Source organism: Equus quagga, chromosome 7 (assembly GCF_021613505.1).
Source record: "Equus quagga isolate Etosha38 chromosome 7, UCLA_HA_Equagga_1.0, whole genome shotgun sequence".
NCBI lineage: Eukaryota > Metazoa > Chordata > Mammalia > Perissodactyla > Equidae > Equus > Equus quagga.
Window position 1 is genome coordinate 82,017,796 of NC_060273.1, and position 17,198 is coordinate 82,034,993.

The following is a 17,198-nucleotide window of genomic DNA, read 5'->3' on the forward strand; positions in this document are numbered from 1 at the left end:
TCTTGTGAATTATTCAACATTTTCTGAATGATGGTACAGGTCTTTTTCCATACCATACTGCATCGTGGCAAAATCTATTCATTCATTTAAACAAAAGATGAAAAATCATTTGTTAAGAATTCTATGATATGAGAAGAGAACTTAGACGAATTGATTTGTGTCGAGGTAAGTTCAAATAAAAGATTCAATCATGTCAAGATCAAAGGTAGAAACCGTGAGCTTGATTTTATTTATTTATTTATTTATTTTGCCCAAATGGAACAATCTACTATGTTCTAGGCACAGCAATAGGGTCTTTCATAAACACGTTCATGTGTTGTTGCCCGACTCTGGGCTTCATGCATAATTGAAACTCAATAGCTATTTGAAATAAGGAAGGAAGACAAGAAAGCAGACAAAGAGAGGAGAAGAAAAGTAGAGTGGGTTTCAAGTAAAAATTGCATTTTCTACTGTTCAACAGAGCTTATATTTAATAACTAGTATCTCATCATGATCTCACAAAATGTTCACGAAACCTAGTCTGCTATGCCCTTACTGCTTTTCTTAAACTGAACAAAAGAAACTGTGAGAAGAGAAACCTCGAGCTGGAGCCTCCGACCACAAACGCGTCTTGGTAGGACTAAAGATTAGGAGCAAAGGAGGTAAGAGAAGATGATGACACTTAATAAATTCCTTAATTGTAGTAGTTCTGTGAACTGGTTACAACGGTGCTCAGTCATGATCAGTATATTCATTTACAAGGGCTGGGGATCAGAATAAACGATGTGAAAGCAGGCAGTTCCTGGATTTAGAAACACAATGAGTGATGTTATAGAAAACTTGAACTCTCGATGATGAATAGATGCTAAGATTATCCTAGGTGAATTATTGTTTAGCATGTGTTATATCATTCTTTGTGATCAGAATTTTTAAACCGCAAACAGGATGTAGACAAATGGTGAAAAAAATTTCATAGTCAGAAAATAAGATGGTCATCAGAAGACTTTGTTTTGCATGGCTTTGTAAAAGTACTCAACCACTTCAAAACTTGCTCTCTTCTAGTTTTAAATTCAGTAATGAAAGGCAACACTCCACGAGATTCCTTCATACCATAATCACACAATGGAAGGGCATCTTTTACCATGCTATGTCTCGTTAAAATTTAGACATTCTAGAAAGGAAAGGGGGAGATATTTCACTATCACCCTCATCAAATTAGCAAAATAGAGTCTACTATGTGAATTATTTATTAAAATAAGGTTTTCTTTAGGTAAGAAATCTTTGGCCTAACTCATACGGTAATCTAGGAGCCCTGGTTTCTGTTATAAATGGGTTTTATTGATGTTTCCATCAGTAGTTTTATATTCCAAGTAGAATACATTATAGTAACTATTTTTGAACTTTTGAAATATTTATAAAACTTTACTTGAGTATGAATTTTGTTAAGATTCACTGATGGCCCTGACGTCAACTTGTGATGCCATTTATTATTGAAACATTTATAACACAGCTACGTGGTTCACTGTCTGGCAAATTGTTCCTTGGTTTCCCGTGTTATTCTTCTATCTGTGCGTCTCTAGGGCCATGTCACTGTCTCTTGGAGGAATTCTAAAGTCTCGGCTCTGCCGGTCAGACATTTACAGTCTTTTTGTGAAACGCCTACAATAGCACCACATGCAATTTTCCCCATTGACTCTTTAGTTCACGTGTTCATTCAACAAATAGGTGCCATTCACCGTTCAAGACTCTGAAAGTAGAAGTGGACCAGACAGAAATGTTCCCTGCTCTGGGGACTTTTATTCTTGTGAGAGAGAGAGAGGAGATAAGGAACAAATAAGCAAATAAATGAAAAATAAGATTTTAGAGGTTGATAAATGTCATCAAGAAAACAAAACAGGTAATATGATAGAGGGTGTGGGAGGAGGGCAATATGAATAAAGTCGTTTAGGAAAATCCTTACTGAAGAGGTGACATTTGAGCCCAAACCTGGAAGACAAGAAGGAGCCAGCCCACATTTTCCAGTCTGAGAGAACAGCAGGAACACAAAGAATGGCCTGGCGTTGTGGAGAAGAAAAGAGAAAAAGTGACTGTAAGCGAGCGTGACAAGGCTGAAGAAGGAAGCAGGGTCCCTGCATGCAGGAAACTGTTCTCAGGGTTTGGGGAAGACATTAAGGGTCTTCAAGCAGAGCAGCGATATCTGATTCATGTTTTGAAAAGATCACTCCGCTGCTGGTAGATAATGGATCATAGGGGGAAGCGTCAGCGGGAAGGCTGCTGTTTGTGTTTTTGCAGGCTGGATCCTACACGAGGGGGACAGGCAGAGCAGGTGAGCGGGTGTTGAAACCCAGCCTTTGTGCCACTCACCAGGCCCCGTGTCCAACATGGGGCTACATTCACCTGTGGAAAGGGGTATCTTTTTCTTTCATACACAATGCGCCATATGGGCAGGAAGCAGCCTCAGGAACGAGAACAGAGGGGAGGATATCGCAATAAGCTTTGCAAGGATAATATTCATGGTGGAGAGAGAAGTGAGTTTAGGACATGTGTGGAGGTAGAGCTGGCAAGACTTACTGATGGATTAGATGTGAGGGGTGAGGGGAAAGGAGAAGTCAACGGTGAGCCTTAAACCCATGGGTTATGGTGTTGTCGCTGACTGATACAGGGAAAATGGGGAGTGGACTAGGGTGTTTTTAGGTTGGAGGTCAAGAATTCAATTTGGGCTAGTTTTAGTCTAAGATAACGTGTTAGATGTCAAATAATCAGTCACGAGTTGAGGAAATCTGATTCCGTTAAGTATAACTCAGAAGGGCAAAGAAATCAGAGCCTCTTCTCAGATCTCCCCCACCATTCCTGACCTACTAGGGGATGGGAGCAGGTGGAGGGAGGGAGCCACAGTTAGTCCAGTCTGGTATTCTTCATCAGAGGGAAGAATTTAAATAGGTTCAGTCCCTCATCTTCCCACCCTATCACTCTTCTCTCCCCCAGGATGGTGGGAGCCCATGGTACCCTCCCAGCCTGGAAGGACTCTTTGTGCCTTTTTGTGTCCTCTACCTTCTCTGGGCACTACAGCAATGCACCCTATTCACACAGCCTCTGCCATATTCTCACCCAGCTCCTGGCCCAAACGCCCACCTTGGCCACGTGGATGTTGACTAGCTCTCTACGCAGCCAAGATCCACTTTGCGAACACATTTATGAGTTCCATCCTCACCACATGGGGACTGGGGAGAGCTTTAGAGAGCTACCATCCAGCGCTGTCTCTGCCTGACCTCGCCGTACCACTGATTGTACTCTGATTCGTTCGCCCACCAACTGCTCCCCACTACCAAGGCTGATATAAGGGCCAGCTGGGTGATGTACTCCATTCACAGCCTCCAAAGTAAAGTGGGCAAACACTCTCAGCATTGCCTTCAAGAGCTATGACACACCTGCCACTGCCTGGACAGAAGTACTGAGATGGAAGGTAAGCACCCACGTGTCTCCTGCTGCCTCTTCTACCCCACCTTTTTTCCCCTATAATCCCTTGATGCCAGAAGAGGTGGGCTTCCAACTTCTACTCCTCCTGGTCCATTCTTCTCCTGACCTGGTGCAGCAAGCATCATAGCCCAGCCACCAGGGTCAAGAGGCAATCTTTCCTTTATATATTGAATCCTAATATATTGAAGGATATAAAAATTCTTTCCAGTCTCACTGCTACACCTTGATGGCTGAAAGAGTGTAGGGAATAGTGATATAATTATTCCAAGGGGAAACAAAATCTGGACATATTTAAACACATTACGCTTGTAACATGAGTTTGTAGCTCAGCGAAGCTGTCAGTGCTGGAGGCATAATTGAGAGCCTTCAGCACGTGGATGGAGTAAGGCCAGGACTGAATGAGAACATCTAAGTCGTGGCAGAGAAGAATGGAGAGCAGAGAACTGAGTACTGTGACAAGCCAGTATGGAGAAGCTGGAAAGGGGGGAAGGAGCCTGCACAGGATGCTGAGAGGGAGTGGATGAGATAGGAAGAAAGTTAAGAGCATGTGGTGTCACTGCGGCCATGAGAAGAGCACATTTCTAGAGGAAAGGAGTGTCCAACTCAATCAAAGGTTCGGGAGGTCAAGCTTGTAAGAGGATCCTACCCACGCTCTGACCCTGACCCTGACCCAGACCCTCGGTTCTTCCTTAGCAGGATGATGAGGATGAATTGGAATGAATAAAACAATACCTTATCTAAAAGATCCATTAGTAATAAAACTTCTTAAAATCAATACCCTATTCGGTGAATGCTGTACTCTGAGCCAAACTGAAACCCCATGGGCATGACTGAAGTAATGAACACTGGCCGCGGGAGATCCCCACCGTTACTGAGAACTTTAGAGGCATTCCACAGGGTCTGCCAGTCTGCCTCTTATGAAGTACCATGAGGAGCTGGGTGACTGTTCCTTTCTTTTCTTTGCTTATCTTTTTCTGAAATCAATGAAGAAATCACATTAGACTTTCATTCTTTCAGGCAGACACTAAAGCGCACGGTTTTGTGGCTGAGGCCTCCGCTGGGTCCTATGCTTGGTGCCCCAGGTGTTCTGGAGATGGTAGACATGCAACCAGAGATGCAGCCTCCTTTTTCACCTAAAGGAACCATGAAATAAACCCTGGGAATGTGCATCATGCTTGTGTCCTGCTGCCTCTCCCCACCATCGCTTTAATTTCATGTGCCTACCACCCCTACCCTGACCTTCACTCGCAGCTGTGACTGTGGCCATAGTAGGAATTTTACCCATTTCTTCTTTTCCATTTTACCTATTTAATCAAATTGGTACTATCTGGACTAGGGAAAGAATAATCCCAAAATAGTGTTTGAGTGGAAGTATTTGTTTACTTTAATGGTCAACCTGGGAGGTAGAATGAGATAATACAAAGAGCATGGGTTGAATTCTGACTCTGCCTCTCACTAACTGAGGGACCTCAGAGGTCTAAGTAATTTGGTGGGGGGGGGGGGGGGGGGGCGAGGCGGGGATGAGAAATCTGCCCTCCAAGTTGGGCTGGTCTTCTAGGACCTGTCACTAGTCATGGAAGAAGAGCAGGGCTTGCCATGGTTATAGAGAGAAAGACTGGTGTCAGGACTCAAGGAGAGAGTCATTATGATGCATTCCATCCAAGGGAGCAAGATACAGAGGTGGAAACTAAGACAGAGGTCAGTAGTTTGTATTTGGGGTCAACTAGACAGAGTTAGCAGGTCTGAGGGAGAGCGTAGGAAGTGGATCCTACTACCGTCCCAAAGTGCTGATTCATACAGCCCTGTCCCCTTCGAGATGGTGACTGCAACTGGATGAGTCAAGCAGTCCTGGGGATGTGAGAGAGCTGCTTAGGGAACCAGGATGCTCAGACATTGGAAAGTTACCTCACTTCCTATAGCTCAACTTCCTCATCCAAACCTCTCAGGTAATAATGCTTTCCTCATAGAATTGGTGTGAGGTTTAAAATGAGATAACACATATGAAATCTCTAACTCAAGAGCTGGCTCATAAAAAATGTTAAAATAATTATTATTGAGCAACAACTGACTGAACGTTTTAACCTAAAGCTCTTTCCATAATTTCAAACTCAGTATATTAAAAATCAAGTTCATGGTATCCAGGACTAAGATAGTGTTTTAAGCCTACTGGTTTTATGTGCATTCTTTCCCAATATCCCACAGAAACAACCCAACCAATACCAGATGAAAAATTATGTATCCCAACTGGGGACTGGAATAGAGTCTTATCCTTGCTTGTGGCAGGCCAGCTTCTAATATGGCCCCTAAAGATGCCCATCTGGTATTCATGTTCTAGCATAATCCTTTTCCCTTGAGTATGAGCTGGACCTAGTTATATAATGTCATTTCTCTGACTAGGTTATAAAAGACTGTGACTTCTGTTTTGTTAGCAGATGCTGTCTGTTGGCTTCTCAGTCTGCACACTTCGATGAAGCCAGCTGCCATATTGGAGAGACCCATGTGACGAGGAACTGACAGTAGCCTCCAGCCTGGAAGGAGCCAAGGTCCTCAGTCCAACAGTCCAACATGAGGAACTGTCCTGCCAAAACTATGTGGGCTTAGAAGCCAATCCTTCCCCCAAATGAGCCTTCAGATGAGACCACACACCCTTTGTTGGCATCCCAACTGCAGCCTTGTAAGAGACCTTGAAGCAGAGGACCCAGCTAAGTTTTCTGACAGACAGAAACCATGAGATAATAAATATGTGTTGCTTTAAGCTGCTACATTTTGGAGTAATTTGTTACTCAGCAATAAATAACTAATAAACCAACCTTGTCATTTTAGGAGGTTTCAGTCTGGAGTGGCTCAGACAGGAGCAGAGGAGGGGAGGGCTGTGCAGCCACCATATCATGAGAGGGAGTTCACCTGGGGTAACTGAAGGGATCCGCGCTGTATCCCCTCCAGGGAACCAGAGATAGAGCAGGTTACAAGAAAAGGAGTGAGCAGAGACGAGCTCAGCTTTGTTGAAGTCTTCCTCCTAAAGTACCTAGAGCAGTTTCCAGAGACTGAGGGGAGTGGAAGCAAGCAGTAACCTTGCTTAGAATCTGCATCCTTGAGGCTGCAGAGGGCAGTGCCAGTCTTCTGGGTAGAGGAAGACCCTGTGAGGTCAGCAGTGGCTGAGATGTCCCCTAGAGAGAGACTCTATGTCAGCTGATGTCCAGTTTCCGAGACAAGAAGGATACTTTGCTCTTGAGCTAAGGGGAAATTCCATCCAAGTAGCTCTCTGTATGTTTACAGCACCATCCCTGTGCTCAGCAAACCATTAGATCTCTAAGCTTCTAAAATAAAAAAGGTAAACATCTAAATTTGTCTTCTATTTTTGTTAAGGACTGGAAGAAATTACATTGGCTCACACAGTCTCTGTTGAGACCCATCTCAGCCACCAATTTTTATTATCTTTCTAAACCACTATTCATATGCATCAACAGAGCAAAAAATTACCAGATATATAAAAACACTCAGCAGTTTAAATGGAGCATTCAGAGTAAATAACCCTGAGTGAAAAAGCACTTAACAAAAAGCTTCTCCCTCCCCTGTTTCCTGTGTATATATTTTTTTATAATTCTTGTTCTTACATTGCATCGATAAAGTAAGAGCAGGCTGTTAGGGAAAGGAAGCAATATTTAATAATTCTTGAAGATAAAAAATATAATTGCACAACTGACAAAATAATAGAACCCCAGCAGCAATGAACACAGCCAGCTTCCATCTTGCTTTCCGATGCCATTCTCCAATAAAAGGGACTAGCACTCTTTGGAGAAATTGCTGAGTCTAGGACTAGGGCCGGAAATAGACAAGATGAGCTGGGAGCATCTTGTAGTGCCAGAAAATAATACAATGCTCAAAAAACAAAAATAGCCACAATGATGGGGTCAAAGGAGGCACAGGAGACAACTGAAACAGCTCCCAAATGGCTAAAGCTGGAACAATGTGAGCAAGAAAATAAATAAAGCAGTATTCGATTGTCACCCAAAGTGTAAAATAAATATCCGTGAGTCCATATTGATATAAATAAATAAATAAATGAGGAGGCAAATCCCCCCATACAGAAAAATTCAAATTAATTTGTGTAGATACTCAGCCCTCGAGGAAATGGAACACAACTGCCCACTCCTTATGTGTGGGCTGTGTAGGGTGACTCTTCCAAAGAGTGCAGGATGGAAGGGGGGAGAAGAGTAATGTTACAGTGGAGAAACTCGACACACACCACCTCAGGCAGATGATCGAGTCAACATCAACAGGGATAAGTCATGTCGATACATGTATCTTTGACATTTTGTGAGGAAAACATCACCTTACTTGTGCAGTCTTCCTCCCCAAACACTTAACTCCAGTCTAATCACGAGAAAAACATGGCAAATTCCAGTTGAAGAACATTTTGCAAAATGCCTGACCAGTACTCCTCAAAACGGTCAAGGTCATCAAAACAAGGAAAGTGCGAGAAATTGTCACAGCCAACAGGAGCCTAAAGAGACATAATGACTAAATGTAATGTGGTGTCCTGGGGGGAATCCCAGGACAGAAAAAGAACATTAAGTAAAAACTAAGGAAATCTGAATAAAGTATAGACTTTAGTTAATAATAATGTATCAATATTGGTTCATTAATTGTAACAAATGTACCATGTACATTTGTAACAAACGTAAGATGTTAATAATAAGGGAAACTAGATGCAGAGTATATGAGAACCTTCTCTAGTATATTTACAATTGTTTCGTAAATCTTAAACCGTTCTAAAATGAAAACTTTACGAAAGATCAAAAAAGAAGATGGAAAGAGGCTGAGGTAAGGTTTGGGGGAGAGTAGGCTGAAACCAAAAAACTGCTTTTAGAGTCTGGCAGTGGGCATCAGATTTTGGAGAAAGAGAAGTTGGATGGCTGTATCCAAGGACGAACACTAGTGGAAATGAAAGTTTTAGTGGAATTTTTAATCAATTTAATTTTAGTGGAAAATTTAAAGGCCATTTTATGTGGTTTTGTCTCTTGCTTTTCATTTCTTCCTCATTTTTATAAAGATGGTGGCAGGTTGGCTTCATGAGCTTGTCAACACAGTTTTTGGAATGCATACTGAAATTTTAAAATATTAAAATTAATATATTCATTGGTGGAAAAAACATGTCAACAGAGCAGTTAAAAAGCAGATTGGATTCTGCAGATATTTGAATGGAGAATTAAAAGACCTCATCCAGAAGATTCCCCAGGAATCAGAACTAAAAATACTGATAAGAAATTTCAGGGGAAAAAAAAGATATGAAAAAAAGTTTAGGAGATTTCAATATATGTATAATAGGAATTATAAAAGGAGAAAAAAGATTGTAGATCAAAGAACTAATAGAAAATAATTTTACTGGAGAAAGATTATGATCTTAAGATCAAACGGACTATGTGCCAGTCAGGAATAATTAAAAAATAGCCACAACTTAATACATCCTGCTGAAATTTCTGAGTTCCAAGGATGAAGATCATGGAGATGGGAAGAAACAAAAAAGTTTCCTACAGAGGAAAAAAACAGAGGAACTTCATCAAAGAAGAAACCAAAATTGAAATTATAGACTATTAAGAAATTAATGAGATTGAGCAAACTGCATACTAAAATCCATGTGATGCTGTCCAGGCTGTGTTCAAAAGGAGACGGCTCCTTATCTAGCAACTGCTGTGTGATTCTGGGCAAGTTACTTTACTTTTTTTTTTAATATAATGTTGTAAATTAAGCTGTCTTCTGAGTTCTTTTTTTAAAGATTGGCCCTGAGCTAACATCTGTTGCCAATCTTTTTGCTTTCTTCCTCTCCCCAAAGCCCCCCACTACGTGGTTATATATTCTATGTAGATCCTTCTAGTTTTGCTATGTGGGATGCCATCTCAGCATGGCTTGATGAGCTGTGCTAGGTCCGCACCCAGGATCCGAACCCATGAAACCCTGGGCCACCAAAGCAGAGCGTGTGAACTTAACCACTCGGCCACAGCGCCAGCCCCTTATCTTTAAATAATAATATCAGCTACTTCCATGGTGCCAATTGTATGCCAGGCACTGTTCTAGAGCTTTATGTGTATGAACTAATTTATCCTCTACAATAGCCTTATGATGTAGATTATAGGATTAGCCCATTTTACAGATGAGGAAGCCAAAGCATGGAGAAGTCACTTGCACGAGGTCACAAAGTTATAAGCAGCAGCGACTGTCTCCGGTCTGCACTCATAACCACTATGTTATAAAGCCTTCTTATGAAGCCTCTGGAGCGTTGTGAGGATTTGGTGAGACAATGCAAGCAGAATACGGAGCGCTGGGCCTGCCATCTAGTGTGCTCAACAATTGGAGCTACTATTTGTGTCAAATATGAAGCAAACACAACTCAAGGAGCTAGAAGAGGAACAATAAGATGAATCCAAATCAAGTAAGAAGAAAGAATACAGGCAAAAGCATAAAGTGCTAAATTAAAAGATAAGAAAAATCGTACACAAAATTGATAAATGAAAGTGTAACTTGAATCACTAAAAAGAATCAAATATACAAATTTCGTACAAATTTCATCAAAGAGAAAATGTGGGCAGAATGCACAATATCACCACTTTGATAGCACAAATCTGAGATCTTTTTCTAGGAAAATTCACATAAAAAATTAAAAAGTAGAGGGCCAGCCTCAGTTGCCTAGTGGTTAAGTTAGGCAAACTCTGCTTGGGCAGCCCAGGTTCAGTTCCCGGTCGTCGACCTACACCACTTGTCTGTCAGTGGCCATGCTGTGGCAGCAGCTCACATACAAAAAAGAGGAAGGTTGGAAGTGGGTGTTAGCTCAGGGCGAATCTTCCTTAGGAAAAAAGAAATTAAAAAGTAGAAAACATAATATAGCACTAAAAAGAGAAAAAACAGAAAATCACAAAGAATTAACCTCCAAAAGTCATCTGACCCAGATTTTATGGACAAGTTCTGTCGGAACTTCATTCAGCAAATATTTTCTTTTCTTGAAACTGACAGTTTATTTTCTGTCAACCTTACCTCCATTTTCTGTTTAAGAGTCTCCAGAAGAACAGCTTAAGGCCACTGAGTGGTTGCTCCTACCTGCTAGCTACAGACCAGTCCTCAGTGGCGGCCTGAGGGCTCCTGTCTTTGGCAGAGAACTACTGCACAGGCACAGAGGGCACCTGCACGCCTTTGGACCAGTCTGTGCACGACCCCCGGGTGAGTAGCAGTAATTCAGGAGCTGGAGCAATCCATCCGCCCTGAAGTTCCCCTCGGGTCAACGCCTTTTCAGCAGCGGCCTGCCCATCCTTTTCAATCTCTTCAGGGTCACTGTAGAAGTAAACGTCTGGGGTGACCTGTGGGTGTTGACAGGTGACGGTGCCACGCATGAGCAGAACTTCCCAGGCCAGCACCCAGCAGATCAGACCCACTGGGCGAGCTCCCTTGTTGCTGCATGGGATGGTAACATCCAGGTGGTGCAGAGAGTCTGTGTGACACAGAGCAATGGTAAGCAGGTTAACGTAACACACCTTTCTGAGAGGCTAGGTGGTTGACCCTGGGATCTGTAACCACTGGAAGCTTTGGCTCCCAGAAGGCTGCCTGGAGCTGGTTAGTGAAGGCTCCAGGAGTGAAGTGGCCAGCTATCGGACTGGCTCCAGCGGCAGCAGCAAACTTCAGCATAGCCCGCTGGCAGGTTTTCATGGAGGATATGACACTGACATCAGCCAGATTTTCAAAGGCAACAATGGCACAAGCTGCCAGCAGAAGCTTCTCCCAGGTTCTCTTCAGATTTACGATGCAGATGCTGTCACTTTTCCTTTTGTAAATGTAGTATTCCACGTGGAAGTCAAGGTGGGTGCCACCTAAGTGGGTTCTTGCTGCAAGGAATTTGAAGACATCCTCCTCCTTCATTTATGGGACATCAAGGGACCCGGACGTTGTGAAAGTTTCCCTTTAAGTTATGAGAGGAACCCAGAGCATTGCCGTGGACCGCTCTCTGGGTAGCATGGAAAAGACAGCAAATATTCTAACTGTTGTGTCCTGGACACTGTTTTGTCACTGGGTTTGTGGAAATGAACAAGAAAAATCCCATGTTTTCCCTGGAGGAGAGAGGGCACACTGAAAATTCTCATACTATTTAAACTCTTCCAAAGGACAAGGATGGAAAGTGTCCTAAAGCGCTTGATGAGGATAGCATAACCCTGAGCAAAACTTGAAAAAAAAAAAGCACAAAAAAGGGAAAATTAAGAATGAACTCACTTACGGATGTCTATGAAGTAGGTAGTATGTTAACACAACCATTTCTCCTTCTGAAAGAGAATTTGGCCTTTCCATTAATTTTTTAGTTCTGTTGCCCTGAAAACTAGATGACGTAAAATATCAACTAGGCTTGATTGGCAAGGTTATCTGGACTGGGAGGACTCTGAGTGAACTATAACTTCCTCATGGAGACTCACAGCCTTGGCCTCCCCTGAATGCAGGTGCCTTGGGAGCTGTGCCTATGGAGCTCTGTGCCTATTGGCTCCTCTGGGGCATGAGGGGAGGCACCCTGAGGGCAAAGCCAACCCCCAGAGAGACAGAGATGCCCGAGTCCTGGTCCCCCTACCTGGGGCCCACTCCATCCACAGATTCAGCATCTTGTGAGATGGTAAATTTCCGCAATGTTTAAGCCAGCATTAGCTGGGGTTTCTGCAATTTGTGGCCAAAGCATCCTTGGTGACGTAGGGCTGTCCTCTACCTTTCCAACCTCCCAGGCTTATCCTGGGAGCCTTATTCAGCCAGTTGGGAAGAGGCAGCTCTTCTCGACAGCCAGCTGACTGCAGCGGTCAGGCTGATTCCAGCCCTGCCAACACCTTGATTTCAGACTTCTGGCCTCCAGAACTCTGAGAGAATGAATTTCTGCTGCCTTGAGTCACCCAGTTCATGGTACTTTGTTATGGCAGCCCTAGGACAACAATACAGCTGATCGCTAGTTCTACCTCCCCCAGCCCCAGAACCACACTTTGCATCAAGCAGACTTAGGATTGGGGCTATATAGTTGGGTCGGCCGAAATGGGCATTGACATATGACATAGCAGACAAGAGCACAGGCTCTGGGGTCCAATAAATCCAGTTCAAGTTGCCGGCTGTGTGACCAAGGTGACTTGCAGCCTCTCTGAGCTTCCATTTCCACATCTATATAATGAGGATAATAAAGACTGCTGAGAGGGCTGAGTCGGATAATGTACATAAAGTGCGTAATATGTTACCTTGTGTGTAGTAAGGGTTCAACAAGTTCTAGTGCCTTCCCCGATGTGATCCAGGACAGGCATTCTCATCCTTTCTTAATTAGATGGACACTACTAAATTGGCTCCAGCAAAGGGGGTCCCACAGTCTCTAACAAATATAGGGGCAGGTTTCAGGTAACGATGGGCTGCGTCGATGGGAGGAAGTAAAATTCCATTTATAAGGATAACATGGATTGTGATTCACCAGCGGTGAGGAGGAGTAGAAGGGGCGAGTGGAGAGAAATGGATCCTAAGTCCTGGAGCTCTGGAAGCTGCATGGGAGCAGGAAGTCTTGTGCTCATGGGACCCAGAATTTGTTTAGGAGGGATGCGAGGGGAGAGGTGCAGGGCACCCAGCTGGAAATCACTCTCCCTGGGGGGAAGCCGTTATAGGGATGACAGCACGTTCAGTGGGGCTTGGCCCCTCACACTTGGTTGGGAAATACTAACCTAGAAGTAACTATTTGATTAAGAAATTAGTGCATGAAGATTCTCATGACTAGTTATCTCTTGGCTGTTTAGAAAAAAAGGCATAATGGGTTTTACTTAGAAATTTAGTGCCTTTTTAGGGGTATGTCATTTGGCACTGTGGTTTCCTAGAATAAATAATCATTTTGCTTTATTACTAGAGAAATAATCTGTGACACATGGGTTTTTATCACAAAATAAAAATGTCAAACTTTTTCTTTGGAACAAAATAAATGGTTGAGTATTGTCATTTATCATTCGTTGTAAATATACTATCTATGCTAAATCTTGATAAGCGTCCCACTGTCTAACTTCTTAATTTTTAAAATAGGTGAGTAATTAATTTCTGAGCTTGGTGTATTTCCTCTGTAGGAGATCATTTGCATACTTAGCTTTCGATACTGAAAGAAATCCTAGAAGCTAACCCTCAAAAGCTGTAGACTTTGCCTAGATAAACATCTGCTGTTTAAACAGTGTTTTGAACTGCAGAGCTACCATTTAAATACCCTTAAGTCTTTCCTTTTTTGTAACTGAGTGGTTGGGGAGATGGGAAAGAATTGTAAAAAATAGTCACCTCTCTCTCTCTCTTTCATCCTTTACAAAGCTGGAGTTCCCACACCTGACACGCCTTCCCCATGCAGTCACTATGAGAATTGAAGGTGAGAAGAGATTGAAAAGCACTTCAAATTCTCAAGGGGCTATAGAACAGGAGGGTTGGTTTCTTTCATTGCTTAATCACTCTTCGAGTGCTTTCCTGGTTCAGGTTTTTAAAAGTTATATCTGCTCTGTATTTGTAATGACTCACTGGGAACAAATACTGGTTATTTCCCAAATAATATAAATTTAATAAATTTTTTAAAAATTAGGTTTACTCATCATTCATTCATTTAACCAGTAATTCTTGAGCACTTAATATAGACCATGCCCTGGGAATACAAGAGTGAACAAGAGTCAGTCGTCATATTGGTTCTCACGAAACTTACATCCCACTAGGAGGAATAGACACTGACAGAGTCATCCAGATTGCAATGATTACTGTGGTCAGGGAGGGCCTCCTGGAGGAAGTGGCATTTGCGTTAAGGCCTGAAGGATGAGAATGGGTCATACATGGAAGAGCTGAGGAAGAATATTCCAGGCAGAGTTTAGCAAAAGGAAAGGCCTGGAGGCTAGAAATAGAAAGAAACCAACGTGACTACAGGGTGGTAGGTAAGGTGGAGAGCAGAGCATGAGTGGAATCTGGACCAGAACAGGCCACATTTCAAATGGGAATGTGGTTCATTCCTGAGGAAGCATCCTAAATGGAACACTCCTATGCTTCCATGACATAAAACTGGGTGATCTGCCCCAGATTCCTGTATGGGCGAGTGTTGATGGTACATTGATGCTTGTAAAGGCTAGGTAACGAGCCCACGGAGCACCAGTGTCCACTGGTCACCTTTCCCTGCACCAACTCTTGGGGTGGGTAGGCAGGTGGGTGACCCAAGGCCAGTTGGTCAGGCCGGGAGTTGGCCCAGGGAGAAAGGAATGTTAATTCACCCACTTTTCTCCTGACTTCAATACATAGGGCTCTTCCTGGGTCTACCAGAGATATGGTTTATGGCGGGCACCTGGCTATACCAAGAGAAGACCTTTGGCTCCTGGGGCCATCAAGCTCACTCCACAGACAGCCACAGGAGAGGATGGGCCTCCAGCACTTCAGAGAACCTGGCAGCTGATGATTCCAGGTCCCCATTCCCCACCCCTCTGTACAGAGGCCTGCGCTGAATAGCCAGAAGGGTAATGGGAGAAGAGACACTTGGGCCACCAACTCCTAGTTCTACCCTTCCCAACAGGGGAAGATAGTTGATGGTGTCTTCTGAAAATGAGGAATGCAGTGTGTGAGCTACACCGGGGTGGCAAACTTTTTCTGTAAAGGGCCAGACTGTAAATAATTTGGGCTTTACCAGCTACGTGCAGTCTCTGTCACACATTTTTCTTTGTTAACTATTTTTTAACAACACTTCAAAAAGGTTAAAAACTGTACTTAGCTTGTAGGCCTTACACTGGATCTGGCCAAGTAGCTTATAGTTTGTTGACCCCTAAACTAGACGTTACGCTGATGCCCTTCAAATTGAGGCTACTTAAGCACTGAGTAAACACTTCTTTTAATCTTTACAAGAAACCTCTGAGGGAGGCCTGTACCACAACCTCGCCCCTCTCCCCGTTTTCCACATCCTTATCCTTATCTTACAGTCTGGACATTGAAGCTTGGGTAGGGAGAGCAAGGCGCCCAAGGCCATGTGGCTAACAAGTGATAGAAGCAAGATTTGAACCCAGGCAGCCTGATTCCAGGGTCACTGGTCTTACCCACTACGCTATACTACCTCCCACTAGTGACTAGAGACATGGCTTTGAACAGGTCCGTTCTCTTTCTGGGTAGAGACCCCTCTGGACAGTCAGAGGGGTGGCATCATGTTTCGCTCAGTCGGGGAGGCATGCCTGGTGGTACGTGAAATGCTTTCCGTGGTTCACACAGCATTAACTAACATTGACTCACATCGTGAGAAGATGATGGCCTTTTCAGGTCTCTTTTAAGTCTCCCAGTGATGTCAGGGGAAAAGGTTCAGTCTGATGCTAGCATATCTTTCACACCTCTCCAGCACATGCTAATTTCCATTTTATCAGAGCTTTCCATTTTTCCTGAGCTTCAAGGCTCAGACTCTTCAGTAGACAGTAATAGCTAGCTAGAATTTAGTACCGCTATTGTATTTTTATTGTTACTTTCTATTGTTGCTTTCGTAGCTTTATTTTTATTGCTTTTATGATTATTTTCTATTTATGCAAAGTGTTGGTGTCGCTATTGCTGCAATTCTCTTGTCTATTCCTTCGTAGTTGTAAGATTGCTGCTGAAGCTCCTGCTATCACACCTATGCCCAAATTGAAATAAGGTGAAAGAGCAGGTTTCAGCTACCTTTGTCTCCTATTACCAGGAAAGCAAAGGAACTCTACAGACATTGCATTGGTCAGAACACATCAGATGGCCACCTGTAGCAGCAAGACAGGCTGAAAAAGTGGGTGTTTGACTGGGCACCGTGCTGCCCTGAACTAATTAGGGTTCTATCAACAAGAAAAGGGCATAGATACTGGACCCCATAATAAAAGTGTTTGCCGTAGGCTGGGGGGCCTTCGAACTTTCTCCTTAGGGCCTGCAAGGGACAGGCATGAAGTCAGAACTGTGGGGGAATTCGGGGACTTTAGCAAAAAGCCGATTCCTTTTTACCTTGTTTGCCACCAAGATGCTCCCCTTCCCCTTAGAGCAGCCAAACAGCGAGGACCCATCATCACTCCTAAGGAGCAACATGCACTGGGAACACCAACATTGCCACACACTCTTGCAGCAGTAGTGGGAAAGTCTTACAGCATTGTCCCTGTTGGCTGCTATGGCTCAAAATGCTGAGCAGAAGAACCGCCCCCCCCCCCTTTTCAGTTTCTAGTGAATAGAAGATATATCTTCTTAAGTGCACCCACCTCCAAATGTGTACTCTAGAAACCAGATTTGAAACCTTATAAAATCTCGGTTTATGAGCACCTTTCTTACTATAAAAACTACTTTTCAAATTAATGTTTTAATTCAACATGCGTTTAGTGATAGCCCCCTTTTCCCCAGGCACCTTCCCAAGCCCTGGGGATATAGGGAAAAACTAGACCCACAAGGCCCCCGGGGCGTGTATCCCGGTAGGAGAGGCAGACAAAAAGCACAGAGAAGCAGAAGAGCAGGAAGATTAGGAGCTGGACCCAGCAGCCAGACTTCTGGGTTTGAATACAAATTTTGTTTCTTCCCGGCAGTGTGGCTTTGGCCAAATCACTTGCCCCTCTGTGCCTCAGTTTCCTCATCTGTAAAATAATGAGGAAAATCACAGTACTTACCTCAGAGGGCTACATGAGACTGCTTTCTGGTTCACAGTGATAAGAACAGACCCATCAAAGGGCCGGGAAGCTAAGATACAGACGGTATTTTAAAAGGTAAAAAATGGG

The 17,198-nt window shown here is 43.4% G+C and overlaps 1 pseudogene; it reads right to left on the bottom strand.

Moving 5' to 3' along the window:
* Positions 1-10,544: 10,544 nt before the first annotated feature.
* LOC124242625 (40S ribosomal protein SA-like) lies at positions 10,545-16,586 on the bottom strand (annotated as a pseudogene).
* Positions 16,587-17,198: the final 612 nt, after the last annotated feature.